This window comes from Vanessa cardui, chromosome 12 (genome assembly GCF_905220365.1).
Source record: "Vanessa cardui chromosome 12, ilVanCard2.1, whole genome shotgun sequence".
Taxonomy (NCBI): domain Eukaryota; kingdom Metazoa; phylum Arthropoda; class Insecta; order Lepidoptera; family Nymphalidae; genus Vanessa; species Vanessa cardui.
The window spans coordinates 815,195-830,446 of NC_061134.1; the positions used below are offsets into that span (position 1 = coordinate 815,195).

At 31.0% G+C, this 15,252-nt stretch overlaps 1 protein-coding gene across 7 annotated transcripts in view; it reads right to left on the reverse strand.

Annotated features, from left to right (window-relative positions):
• Window positions 1-15,252, reverse strand: part of LOC124534051 (broad-complex core protein isoforms 1/2/3/4/5) — a 118,726-nt gene that overhangs the window by 39,707 nt on the left and 63,767 nt on the right. For all 7 annotated transcript variants that reach the window (XR_006966716.1, XM_047109702.1, XM_047109703.1 and 4 more), the window contains one exon: window positions 13,606-13,634. The gene's annotated coding sequence lies outside the window, so the exon portion shown is untranslated. The remainder of the gene's footprint in view (window positions 1-13,605; window positions 13,635-15,252) is intronic.

The window sequence follows — 15,252 nt, forward strand, 5'->3', positions numbered from 1 at the left end:
GAGCTAAATATAAAATTATACTAAAACAAAAGACTTATTCCTCTGCAAATTATGATAATTAATTTTAAAAAAATGTATAAATTAATATATTTAGATCTTGCGTTTTTATTTTAATAAATAAGAATAGAATGACTGATATTGAATAAAAATATATGAATCCAATACAAGAATATATAAAAAAGGCGTATTCGAGTTGCCAGTTTTTTTTTTATAATAATTAAAAATATCATTAACGAGTTCCGAACACTAATTAATTAATATCAGCTAAAGAAAAGCAGGAAACCGTCATGTAAAGAATCCATTCCACTCGCATAGACAATAACATTTCATACATTAGCATAACGCGATCGACTGTACTTTAAAACTCACACAAACTTAATGTTAAAAATGAATTACCAACACAGACTCCCTGCCTCCCTGCTACTCATTTTCATTTCGATGTTTTTGGGTTTTTGCGCAGAAGGGGGCTCCCTCACCCCCTCGGGGGGTGACACCCTCGCCCTATGAAAATAGGATATATTTTTATGTTTTATTTGCCCGGAAGCTCGAGTTTAGTTGCATGTTTATTAGAAGTTTTTATTACTAGAAACAATACGGCTGATTTCGCGTTTTTTTTCCAGGCCCACTATTAGGATGATTTGCGATCTGGTCGTATCGGTTATGTCACGGAATGTTTGTTTTTGATTAGACTAAAGGCTTATACGACATTGCGTTCATTTCATTTGAAATATATCTTACGTCCGAGATTAGAATATCACGTTCGTTGATACCAGTGTTACCAATAAAGTTGTTTTTTAATTTAATTATGTTTAATTAGATCCTTTGTTATATTATTCAGATGTATTTCAAATACAATCGTAAGAAAAAAAAACAATGATATAAGAAAGCTTAATCGCTGCCTTGCGTATTCTGTGATGATGTTATGGTCTTACAAGAAACGACATTTTACAAAAAAAAAAACAAAAAACAATTGACAGGCTGTCCATTAAAATTAATTTTGGTATTATATTTAAAAATCGAATTTTAATATAAATTCATACTACGCGATTAAAGGTGAATTACCTTTTAAGCAGACTAAGTAATAGTGTTGTTGTGTGTGTTAGTCTTAGTAAGAAAAATTGGCAACCAGTTAAATAGTAAATATCATCAGCGATTCTTCGTTATTCGTCTTTCTTGTTTTTGTAAGAATTATTGTATAAATTCTTTCGTCTACTTATAATATAAATAAATCATAACAATCTATATAAGTTTAGTTAATAATCAAAACTGATTTATTTTTCAAATAATCGATTTCTTATAAATTCCCCATGATTCACTTTTATATATGTTTTTAACAATTAATTTTCTTTTGCTTCAGAACTGCTAATAATGAATATTTTAGTCGATTTTTTACATTCAAATGCAGATATCTTAATATCATTGGTTACAATAAAAAATGTGCTAAAAAGTTTTATTTTTTTGATATAACGTTATATACATCGTACTAAATTGTTTTTAGTTCTTTAATTTTCATTAAAATTGTAAACAATTAATATATCTAATTTGTTCATAAATTAATATAAAAATAAGTTACTCGCCAGTTTTTAAAAATTTTCTTCTTCTAAATTTGATGTCAGATTGGTAATAATTATCATAATTATATTGTAAAGTGTCTCATCAAAACGTAGTTATTCTGTAAGTACTATATTTGAATAAAATTTAGAATTCCATATGATTTTTCCAATACAAAATTAACATAAATTATATGACTTGTGTATTTATATATGCTTCATTAATTTAAACTCTACATTGTAATCAACATTAAGAAGAGAAATGATTTATGTTAACTACAGATACACAATCATATACTAAATCTTACATAAAATTCAAATAGCTTAAAAATGTCCGATGTTATGGAATATGTAATATTCCTGACGAAAAGAAAGTTTTTTTTTAAACTTTGATTTATTTACGTATACATGACACTATTAAGCCACGGTAAATGCGTTTATTTTCAATAAATTAGTTACACTAGGTATCATTTTAAAGAGGTAAGAAAAATATCTTAAACTTATTTTTGATTCAAATTCCAATTGTTAATTCAAATCATCCAAAAGCAATCGCTCCATCTAAGTTCATTAGGTGGTAAGTGTGTGATGCTAACTCAATGGAAGAAATGACAATAATAGTAATAAAAAGTACATCCATTTACATCGAAGGAAAACATCGCGAGGAAACCTGCATGAGTCTAATTTCAATGAAATTCCGTCATATATCGTGTATCCACCAATCCACATTGAAACAGCGTCATGTAATTAGCTCCTAACCTTCTCTACAAAGGCTTTAGCCTAGCAATGAAACATATACATTTTTTATATGGCTACAGTTTTATTAATTCATCGTAAAATCAAAATTAATTCAAGCTCTTTCAAATCATCTCTAAAATAAATTGAATATAACGCTAGAATAAGTTCCGAAAGTAGATTAAATAGAGAAGAACCGACTAGAAATTCAATAGATGCTTTTTCATATTTTTAGCAATTATTTTAAAATAAGTAATTATAAACATCAAGCGTGCATATATACGAATACTAAATACTCGCTAATCATCATCACCAGTCCTTTCGTGATGTAAACTCTCACCAGCATTTTGGAAATACTAACATCAAGGGTTAAAGTTTGATGTCTGAGGAATCTATGGATGAATTTTAATTTCACGAAACGGAATAACCAGTTATCTAAATAGTCTTATGCAGAATAACCTGTATTTCATCAGGATCTTTTGATTTAAGTAATATTTTTTCAAATAGACACTAAAAGTAACTCCCCAATCTCAGTCATGATAAGATAGACTTCTAGGTCAAATTATATTAGAATCCGCAGTCGTTCGAGCGAAATTGAGTCGCAAACTAAACTTTCGTATTTACAATTTTAGTAAGATATGTATAGTACGACACAACTTAGATGTAGCATCGTCAAAATTAGTAAAACCGATCACATCCGAATTAAGTACGCTAAGCCAAATTATCAACATTTATTTCTTATGTGAATATGATCTTCACACAAACGTAATAGCTTGTAATGTCATAAGTCGATTTACATGCGCTTGCTTTCTCTGGTTGAATTGACGCGAGAATATATAGCAACGAATAGCGTCAAATGGCGCGATAGGGAGCTGTTTCTATTGGTTGTGAAAAATCGAGAAATCTGTTTCATTGAATTTACCGATGCTTCATCTAAGTTATATCATACCATAATTCTACTTCAGAACTTATTTGATATTGAAGTTAAAAGCAAAATAAGATCCCGTGCAAGCTCCTAAACAGTATCCATATTCTAATAAATATTAATTCTGACTATTATTGTGTTCTGGTTAGAAGGGCCAGAAATTGCTCGAATGACTATAGGCGCAAAAGGTATATCATAGTTTCCGTGGCTGGCGTGGTGGAATGGTGATGGAAGAGGTAAGTAATAATTCTTATAGTATAAATATTTATAGGCGTTGAGCACTTCAGTTGCACATACGCCTATTATAAAAACAAAATATAATTCATTCAAGTAGGCTTTTACAAGAACTTTTAAATCGTCATTTAACCAAATATATGGAGCAAACCTACCATCGATTTGGAATACAGATTCTAGAAGAAGAACCGGCAAGAAAACCAGTAGTTACTCTTTTTCGACATTTAAAAGTACAAAGTCATGATAGTTAAATACAGTTACATATGTATGTAATATATCCTGCATGGAAGTCAAAAAGTATCAACTTTATTATGATCTATATCTTATATTGTATAATATGCCTTCTTTAATAAATTGGGTTTTTACAAATGATTTGATTTCAATCCAAATAGAAAACCCATCACAAAAACGACTATATATGTTACGCGTTGACACTATGATGGCTTTGATTATTATTATAATCATACGTTGATGAGGTTTTACGATAATTGTCATCGCAGTCGAGTTTCGAAGTTCCACTTTTATATTCTTTCGGCCAAATTCAATCGTAATTATAATCAAAATACACTTGTTAGAAGTGGGCTTTTACGAGCACCTCTGAATCGTCATTTTACAAGGTAAATTAAAATTTAAAGTTACCACCGGTTCCGAACCGGATATGGAGTGTACCGTGAAGAATTGACAAGAGACTCAATAATTATAACAATCGTCCGATATTTAAATTACATAGTATGTAATTTCTTAATTATTATAAGAACACTTACTTAATGTAGAAATCTTTTATAATTATAAATTTATTTTATGCAATTTCGATTACGATAGGGCCTGATAAATGCAGGTACGTCTTACTACTTTTTAAAAATAGTCCATCAAAATGTCTGTCTGCCTGTATGTTCGCTATAGACTCCTAAACTACTAAACGGATTGTCATGAGGTTTTCACTAATAGACAGATAGATTCATAAGGAAGGTTTGGGTTTATAATTTAAACAGGTGTTTGTGTAAATAATTTGAAATAGAATGACAATTGTTAAACATTCCGGAAAAGCAAAAAAAAATTCGAACGTGCGAGGCCAGTAGAATTATAAACCATAGTCAGAACGAAATATTCAAAAGACAAAAAAGTACATATAAATAAATATACAGCCTCATTTTGATACGCTACAAACAGTACAGTAAGCACTCGTTTAATTTGGAGTGTACTTGCTTTGTACGCACGATGAATCAATTGCCTCTTGCATCTTATGATCGTCCAATTGCTTGCAGTTTAGCAAATCGCTTACGGTAACCGGGACTTCTAAAGATTGTAGCTTAAATTTTAATAAGCTTTTTCAACAAACAGGTTATTTAACGAAAAATGTATTATTGAAATCAAACCGGTGGTAGATAATAACAATATTGACAATGTTCATCTATGATTATTTAATAATATTGCACCTCATGCAACTTTTATGTAACTAAAATGTTATTTTTTAGTTGTGAGATTGGGTGCAATAAAGAATAAATAAATATAAGCTTCATAGCGAGTCTCATTATATGAGTAGTAAGTAGATATATTTCAAATATACCGTCTATTATATTGGTCATTCCTAGTTAAAGCTCCACATTAGGGTATACGCATATAAGTGTTACCTCTGAGTCGCAGATCATAGATATCATCATCACGTACATACATCACGATGTCATACAATCTGAAACCATTCTCAATAAATTAACGATAGAACGCAAAAAGAGTTATCGAGATCAAACTGGTAGGTAGGTTCCGAAGGTGTCCATTCTCCAGCTTCACAATCTTTAGTAAATGGAGGACAGATTTTGTAACGCCTGTTTTTTTATTTTCAATTTAAGAACTGAGTCAATAAAATCGCTATGTAGTTCCCGTAATATTACAGAATAAAAAACTAAACTATGACTAACTTCGAGCTAATTAATTCTACACTTCAGCTGAGTAATACTCAGCTTTATCTTACATATAGTTGTTCGATTTGTCAGTATGATGTTTTTTACCTTCCTGTCTGGCACTTCCCTTCGGACACTCCGTTAATATGACATCTTCTTTAAAACCCGATCAATTAGCGCAATGACTAACTGTTTAAACTACTTTATACATAAGACTTGAATTAGGTGAAACGCGTTTCGAAGGTTATAGTGTAATTCATTAGGATTTATATAACTTATAATAAAAAATACAAATGCATTTACAAATATTTTAGAATAATTTGAAGCAATTGACTAAAGTCTAAATCACGATAGGGCTTTGTGCAAGCCCGTCTGGGTAGGTACCACCCACTCATCAGTTATTCTACCGCCAAATAACGGTACTCAGTATTGTTGTGTTCCGGTTTGAAGGGTGAGTAAGCCAGTGTACAGGCACAAGGGACATAACATATTAGTTCTCAAGGTTGGTGGCACGTTGAAGACGTAAGGAATAGTTAATATTTCTTACACCTTCATTGTCTATGGGTGATGGTGACCACTTACCATCAGGTGGCCTGCCTATATGCTCGTCCGCCAAACAATACCATAAAAAATTTTTTGCGGAAATTAACTTTATGTACCCTGTTCAGAATAAGTATGTATTTCTAATATATATAATCTGTTATTTTTTTAATGGTAACTAATAGTAACTTATTTAAATACACTAAGAGTTTGTTTCCAAGCGAAGGTTTCTTTTAGTCTTGACGAGATTTGCAGCTTACACGGATAAGCAGCTTACAACATTGCTTCAATGGGGCGATGAATACACCTGTTGCAGTGTTACATTCCACACAAGATTCATATCGATATTTTACCTAACCACCGTATATATTCAATTATTATATATTATCATATATGGATATGAATACTATCACTTATAACCAGATTTTTGTAAATATAATAACGATTGACTTATAGCATATAATATGTACTAAGATAGATAACTAAGGAATTTTAACTTCAAGGAGATAAGTTTGTAGGAGTTTTACCTTTAAGAAGTCGGTAAGTTCAGTTAGTGAATCAAAGATATAAGTTGGGTTTTAATGTATTCATATTTTATATACTAGTTTAAATTTAGTTCTCATATATTTTAACTTTGTGTCGTTGCCAGAATCAGCTGTCCAAACCCAAAGTTACATTTCCAAACATAAAGTTTTAAGTGCAGCCACACAATGGGTCTCCTGTTTTACAGGTAACAATCAAGTAACAAACGAAGTAACAACGAAGATTATGCGCAGGCTTTACGTGCTGTCCCAGGCACAGGAATTTTTAGTCGTGAAACATCGGACTGCTACTGAAAATTTTTCGACAGAAACATTTTTGAACTCAAGACCTCGTGAACATCACCCATTTTTTTAAAAAATGTAATTCTTTTGGAAAGCCGTTGATAGTAACTATATCAACAAATTTTTTTTTCATGTATTTTCTTTCCAAACTATTGTTAAATCTGGTGGATGTGCTAAATAAATAAATAAGCCACTAGCCAATCCTATCATTTTGTACATTATTTAAATGTCAATTTTTCTTATGACGTTTAATCCACAGATATGTTGTGGTGCGCCCGTGTTAATTGAGTATAATTTCTATTGCATTCATTCATATTGTTATCCGTGCTCGCATGTTTTTATTTAATTACATTCGACATTTAATATCAATGTGACACGATGCACAAATTTAATTGATCTCTAAATTTCCACACAATTTTCTGTTACAATCGCTTCAAACGTTAACTCTAAAACTCACAAAAAAATATGACGATTTTATTAAATCCGATTTGAAGGACGGTAGGAGTGATATTTATAAAACGTAGCGTATTTATGATTTTTTTTTTATTAGAAATATGTTGAAAACTGTTGACCACCATCCACCGCCTTACATCGTCAATTCATCATCGACTTTCAGTTACACTGGCTCACTCACCTACCTACCTATAACCAAGAGCTAATGATTTTATAAAACAACTAAAGGTCCCCATACCATAATAAGTTATATCCGTCAATATGTATTACACAAAGACACAAAGTCTTAATTTTCAATTTTAAACTAAATATAATATAGTCTCGATAGTTTTGTTATTAATAGTGGTGGTGGTAACTTCACTTAATTTTTAACTGACTATTCAAAAGTGCTTGTAAAACCTACTTGAATAAAGTTTATTTTGATTAATAGTATTAATTAGCGATTATGTCCTTTACCTTTTATTCTTTTAGGTTTGAACAAAGATGGCTGATATCGGTAAAAGAGGTAAAATTTTGGTAAACATTAAAGTAATATATTTATTAGATTCTAGAATACTTGTAAGATGTTATACATTTTTCCGCACTTTTGACATCATTGGACAAATTTTAGTACTCCGTTGAGCTTAGACGACAAAGCGTAACATACAAATAAACCTATTTCCGTATTAATAACATTAGTTAAGAATAATTATATTCTCGAGTTAATTTATTTACATCCCTCGTTGTTAATCAAATCTTAATTAAACGGTTAATATATACGTATTTCTAAAAGATAAATCATAGGAAATGCGAGTTCAAAGGGTAAACTGTACGAAGGCCCTCACCCCTATTTTTAAACTTTACGGCCTTTCAGGCGATTGTTCCCGGAATATCCGATGTTATCCGTCGTATATTCAATTTGTTAATGTTTTTAAACAAAAATCGTTTTAGTTTTTTTTTCGCAATTATTTATTGTTAGAAAATTGATATGATATTCACTCGGGAGTCATAAAGCGTGGGTCTCGGACCAGCTCGAATGGCAAACTTTCGGGGGAAGACGTCATTGCTGTTAAGGAAACGATTTAAGGGTTCTGCTGCTGCTAATATGCTGTTTCTCAGCAGATAGCTGAGTGATGTAACCTTGGTTCCGTATAAAATATATTTCTAGTGAAAATGAAAATAAGATACTGGTGTACCTGTTTGAGATTATGAATTTAACATTGTTTGTCTTATTACCATGACAGTTGGTATCCATAAGTATTTTGCCACGGAGAAGACTTTTACAATCCTAAGTAAACTTGAATTGGTATCTCACCATTAAATGCATTTAAATATTTTTTCAGCTCTTTAAAGTTGGTATATGTTCACAGACAGCACCTACCGGATTTTCTAGTACGACTTTTTCTAATGCCTAACTGTAAAAATTACTTAACATATACAGGAAGATACGATACATTTCGAAGAAGTTTTATATATAATCGAAATCTGACAACTACCAATAATATTATCCAATTGCATCTACTGCAATTGGATTTAAATTTTCGTGATGATATCTATCACTAAATTTGAAGTATGTATGTAAGTATGAAGTCAGGATAGGACGTCAGAAGTCAGGACAGCTAGCTTACGTAAAAACTTACAGCAACGAACGACGAGCGTTAGCTTGTACATGACAAAAAAGGGCGACATTAGTATTCGTCGATTCCAATGCAAATGGCTAATTCATGTAATCCGAATAAAAAGGGAAGTTACTTAGTTTCTTGTTAGTTCTCTTCTATATAATACACGCGAAATCGGCAGCTTTATGTTTAATGAATGTTGACAATCTGTGACGAGTTTAATTGAATGTTTTAATTTAATTATGTGTTGTTTCAGTGCAGGTTTTTCGTCTTCCCGCCCAAAATAAAATATATTTCTTCCTGTGATAAAATAATCTGTGTTTATATATAAATTTGTCAATATTTCTTTCGGTCAATTTGGACTAAGAATCGAGAATCTACTTTACTGATTTATTGCAAGAGGTTCTTAGGCAGAGAAAAATTTACAAAGTGAGTAGAAAATTGGGAATTTTGTTAAATGTTGTATCGTAGTATATTGGGTTTTCTAATAGTGTTAAAATATTGCACCCACTCGAAATCCTTACGATTCTCTAGTTTAAAATGCGTTTATAATTTTAAAAGCAACGAAAACGGTGGTCAGCCGAATGAAAGATCAGAAAGGTTTTTTATATATTTTATCCTTAATTATTTTGATATTATCATACCATCTCTCATACCTACGTATTTATGACAAGGACAGAATAATTTAGTACCGTTTTCCTCTCTATAAGTGTATGTAATCCGATTTTATATTTCATTTAAAAGCTTTTAGTGTTTAGAATAAAAAATCCTTTCGGTTAAACTTCGATTTGTGAATGAACTAGTTTACATTGAAATTCAAAATATCTAAGCAAATATAATAAAAGCAGTTCTAATAAGACTCCATTAGATTTCCCGAGTCATATGTCATATGCCTCATGACGTAGCAATTATGAGTTCTGTGCATAAAACAAATGAAAATTATGATTCTACGTAATCATTTCACCCGCATAACATTGTTGTCTTTTGTATTTCATTTCCTGAAATTAGATAATGACTTTGATGTTAATGAATCGCGGAATATTTCTTTGTAAAAACATTTGAATGTTTAAAGATATATGAAAATTTTGCTAATTAGATCAAGCTTGTCTCGGTAGGCACCGATTACTTATGGCACTAATCAGTAATAATTCGCTGTCCCAGTTAGCTTAGCTTAGCTATTAAGCAAGCTATTTATGGTATACGTAGTCCTTTTAATGACAATGCGCCACCAACCTTAAGACTTTATATCCCTTGTGCCTGTAGTTACATTTTTTTTGGTATAGGTTAGCGCTCGAGAATATGGCCCACCTGATGGTAAGTGGTCACCATCACCCATAGACAATGACGCTGTGAGAAATATTAATTATTCCTCACATCGTCAATGCGCCACCAACCTTGGGAACTAAGATGCTATGTCCCTTGTGCCTGTAGTTACACTGGCTCACTCATCCTTCAAACCGAAACACAACAGTACTCCGTGCTTTTGTTTAGTGGTAGAATATCTAATGAGTGGGTGGTACTCAGGCAGGCTTGCACAAAGCCCTTCCACCAAGTACATTTCTTTTCAATCAATGACGGGTATAAAAGTCATATAATTTCTAATGATTACATTTGTAAACTCAAAAACATTCGTAAAATTGTCACTAATAGTTATTGAGTTTCTTGGTCAAGAATACATAAAACATTTACATATGAATCAATAGTATAACAAAAACGAATATATAAAGTCTAAAAAATTCAACAAAAAAGGGGTCACCGATATTCTATAAGGCTTAATCATATCCTATTTATACTTACATATTGTTTATTTTATTTAAAATACTATACTGCACAACACATGAAAACAAGAGAAATACAAAATATTAGATACATGGTGCGCAAAGGCGGTCTTATCGCTTATGGTGATCTCTCACAGATAACCTTTGGTGATAGCTTAGAACGAAAACAGTGCAGAAGTAGACAGAGAAAAGAGATTGTTTAATTATCCGCGAAAAAACTTCACTTGGTTGTAAAGTGCCTAAGTAGTGTTAGTCTGCTTAGATACCCCGTATCATTTCATCATTATTTTTCTACCGCCATGCAGGCATTCACAGTACTGTTAAAATTCTTTAAATCTTCCTTTTAGACTCGTTAAAACAGCTAGAAAATTTTAAGTACTGAACGTTTACACGTGTAATTGTAATGAGTATGACTTTAAATATGATAGACAATGTTCGAAATCTAATTTAAATCTACTAAAAATATTCTTAAGTATTATAATATTTCGTATAAAAGACTTAATAAATAGTCACCATCCATAATAAACTTTATATTTATTTACTATTTTCCACCCGCGACTTTGCTCGCGTGTGAGGAAAAGGAGAAAAGTTTGATGCATATAAAAGAGATAAATGATATGTGCTTTTCTAGACTATAGTACATCTCTGTGACAAATTTCATTCAGTACCGTTCAGCCGTTCAGACGTGATAGAGTTTCAAACATCCTCCCAAACATTCGCAGTCATAATACAAGCAAGACAAAAAGGTTGAAACGTAAAACGCATGCAAAGCCGCGAGCGACACGTAGCGTTATAATAATTAAAAATTGTTTCCTTATTGTAAAAACGGTATAACCCTTTATATTCATAATGAGTATGAAAGCGGGGTGGTGGGTGGGTCCACGGCGGGTATAATAAATTCATTTGCTAGTTTTTCCAATAATTCCCCCGATTGGTGGAAAAACGTTCTGCTTTTCATATTGAATTGGCCGCTCGTAGTTTTATCTCTTTTTATCCCGAGAGCTCCGAGTACATTTGACACGTCCTGTCATTTAATCTTGACATTATGCAGACGAATTATTTCGTGGATGTGAAAAAAGTATATATATGTTTTTTTTTTTATGTACAAGGTGTAATATTTCAGTATACCATGTTATTTATTCGTATGTTCGTGGAATGTATGTTTAATAAAATAAACAAAATCAAGACTTGAGATGTATTTATAATTGATACAGATTATAAATATAGTTTTTTTTTTTAGATAATATTAAGCCATAGTCTTGATATAATATCAAACTCAAACTTAACTCAAATTACTTTATTCAATAAACAAGTATTACACTTACGTATTTATGGTCAAATGAAACACTAACACCGGTTCGGAAAAGAAAACACCCTGACCTGAGTAGAACCGGCGAAAGAAACTCAGCGGATTTTCTTTGTATATTTTATTATATATACACAATTGAATATGAAAAGAAATAGCCAGGAGGCGATCGTTTCATTCCCAAGATGTGCTATCGATCATAAAATCACTAATTAATCATAAACATGGTATACAAGTAATAAATATGTCTTATGTAATTGTGTAAACTCTGACTTCTACTATTTCTTCGTTTTCCTAAAACGAACCACACACATACTTACACACTGTATACTTACACAATTACTAGTACAGGAATATATATAACACTTACCTGACGATGATTACAAATCTATATAAATTAGAACATGACATTCATATCATAATATTTTTTAGATGACCATATATAATTTATGACAAGGTATGACTAAAATTTCGTGTAAAAAGGTTTTACTTAGCAGGAAATACAGCTCAATTCCTTAAATAGAACTCGTTCTAAATTCAAACGTACTAATTCACACATATTTAAAAATTTAATGTGACGGTCGTTCTTATCATGACCAATAACAGATAATGAAAAAAAATCAAAAATACGTTATTTGAATTAAGAACGTTATGTTTCATGTGAAACATCTATTTTCGCGCCTGGGGATTACGACGGAACCATTCTATAATAAGATTCAACGGTTATTTTTAACTTTGCCTATTAATAGATTTAATTCCATTCCAATTTAAGATTATAGTAATGATAAAATAGCGTGGATCGAGTCCTGATGGATTGATGCCCAGATGCTAATAAATTCTATATTCAAAAAGAGTTCCTTCTGAGTTCCTTCAAAATTATCTCAGGTTTAATCTTCTTACTGACCTGGTACATGCGCTGATAGATTTTACATTTGATTCAAATTAACATGACAATCGCTAAGTACTTTTATGAGCGATGAATAAATGCTATTACGATTATAATTTTCTGCCGTGACGTGTCTTCAGAATGCACGAGAAACGAAGAATTATGAAAGAACACCTGTGTTTGCGCTTGTGTGCGCACCTGTGGCTATAATAAGTTCTGCGTAGTTGTCTAATCTCCCTTGAGATAGGTCGTTTTGACCGAAATCGGTCACAATCATGTTAACATGAACACCATACTGTGATGGTAAAAATCAAAATCAAAATAAACTTTATTCAAGTGGGCTTTTACAAGCACTTTTAATCGTCATTTAACAATTAAGTGAAGCCACCACCGGTTCGGAAAGTAGATTCTAGAAACTCAGTTAAACTTTTTCAACATTTAAAAAATACATAGTCATGTTAGTTAATACAATTATTTAAATTAATATATCCTTCTTGGAAGTCAACAGGTATTAGGTACAGGTAATTGGCAAGACGCTGTCTATGTCGCCACTGCTGCTGTTCTTTACTCCTTTATGTTCCCATTCGTACACGATCTATATTTATATTATAAATGTGACAGTAACTCTGTCTGTTTGTCAATCTGTCGCTCTTTCACGACCAAAGCGTTGAACCAAATTTGATGAAATTTGGTAGGAAGCAAAGCAAAAAAAAGCATTTTTGCTTAACATAACCTAACACATGACCACCAACATCCTAAATCCTTAGCCGCGGGTGACTTATATATACATACTTAATACCAAGACCTCATTTCTTTTAATCACCATTTGTTGAAATGTAGGATATACGGCATATATTTTTATGAAATAAATATCAACTTACCACTTTGGAGACGCTCTGCCTCTCGAAAGCTGAAAATAAAAAAATAATATAAATTAAATGGTCAATGTAAATTTTTATCTCTAAAGTTTGAATCAGTTTGAAATTATAATAAATCAAGGTATTTAAACTAAACAGTTAATATGTTTTCTTTCCTATGTAAAACCGAACTATGTTATATAACAGTTATGTAGAAAACTAAAACTTAGTTCGTAATTATAATATATAAACAAATGAACGAGAATTTGAAATAGCTTAATTGAAACTTTTCCGAAATCTTACTAATATACTAATATTATAAATGGGATATAAATTCTGTCTGTGTGTGCTGTGTGTTTGTTTGTCTGTCCATTTGCAGCTCTTTTACTTATAGCTACTGAACCGAATTTAAGGAAATTCGCTATGAAGCAAGAATGAACTTCAAGGAAAGTCATTTGTTATCTTTTTAATCTAACATTTAAATAAACGTAAATAATTTATTTTAATTCGTTAACCTTTCCATTCTAACATATATGTACATATTCAGAATATGGTTGATTAGACATAATACAATTTTATTCTATGAAACAAGACAAACGAACAATCTTTTCATCTACATGGTCGTGCTTTTAGAGATATTTGTACTAATAAAATCCTTGCAACGTCCACAAATTATGTCAAATGGAGAATAAGTTAAATTCTTTTCCAGTAGAAACGAGATCTTTGATTAGCAATTATTACCCTATTAATTTTTACATTTAACCAGACTGAGTCACTCAACCTACGATGTACAGCTGACCACTTAATATCAAGTGGCCAGTATCAGTCAACCTATCTCAACCTATAATGTATAGCTAGTGATGACCAGTTAATATCAGGTGTACCAGTATCAGTATCAGTCGCCTATCTAAAAAAAACTAGTAAAAACCCCAGTATCATATTTTCATTATACATAAAGTACCTCACACTTTCGTTTCCACGCTTCCTTTGACACTAATTCAGAACCTCTTTACCCACTCCTGAGAACTACTCGTCCTTGAACACAAGAACTCCTTGTTAGAAGTATTCGCTCAACAGGCATTTTGTCTTTAGGTATTACATAGCGGTTTTTATGTAACACACTTTTTTTTAGATCATATTTTAAAACGTCTAAATTTTATCAGGAAATAATGTATTCAAAAATTTTTATTGCATGGAAAACATCTGTGCAAATAAGCGTCTGTATTTACGCAAAAATGGCTTACGTTTAGAAATATGTATTTTTTTATAATATTAATACATTTATTATGCTATTTTGTATTTCTTAAAAAAAAGTCTTTTAATAATAATATACTTATTTTATTTTTAAATAAGCTTTTGTATTAATGATGACATTTGCATATTACATATTTTTTCCTAGACATTTATTAAATTCAAATTAAATTTAAATGTTATGTAACAAATGTTAGTCAATGCTTAGAGCCTAATTATTTATAGAAAAATATATTTTAGACATTTCACAACATTACGAGAATTAAAAAAAAAAGATATTACTCTTAATATTTACCTTTGCTTACTTATGTCGCGTTCTTTTTGACGACGATGAATTTTAAATTTTCGAACGATTTTGTAAAACAAGCAGAGATACGTTATCCTTTTTTGTTTGGAAATAGTTAGTTTTATTAATAGTTC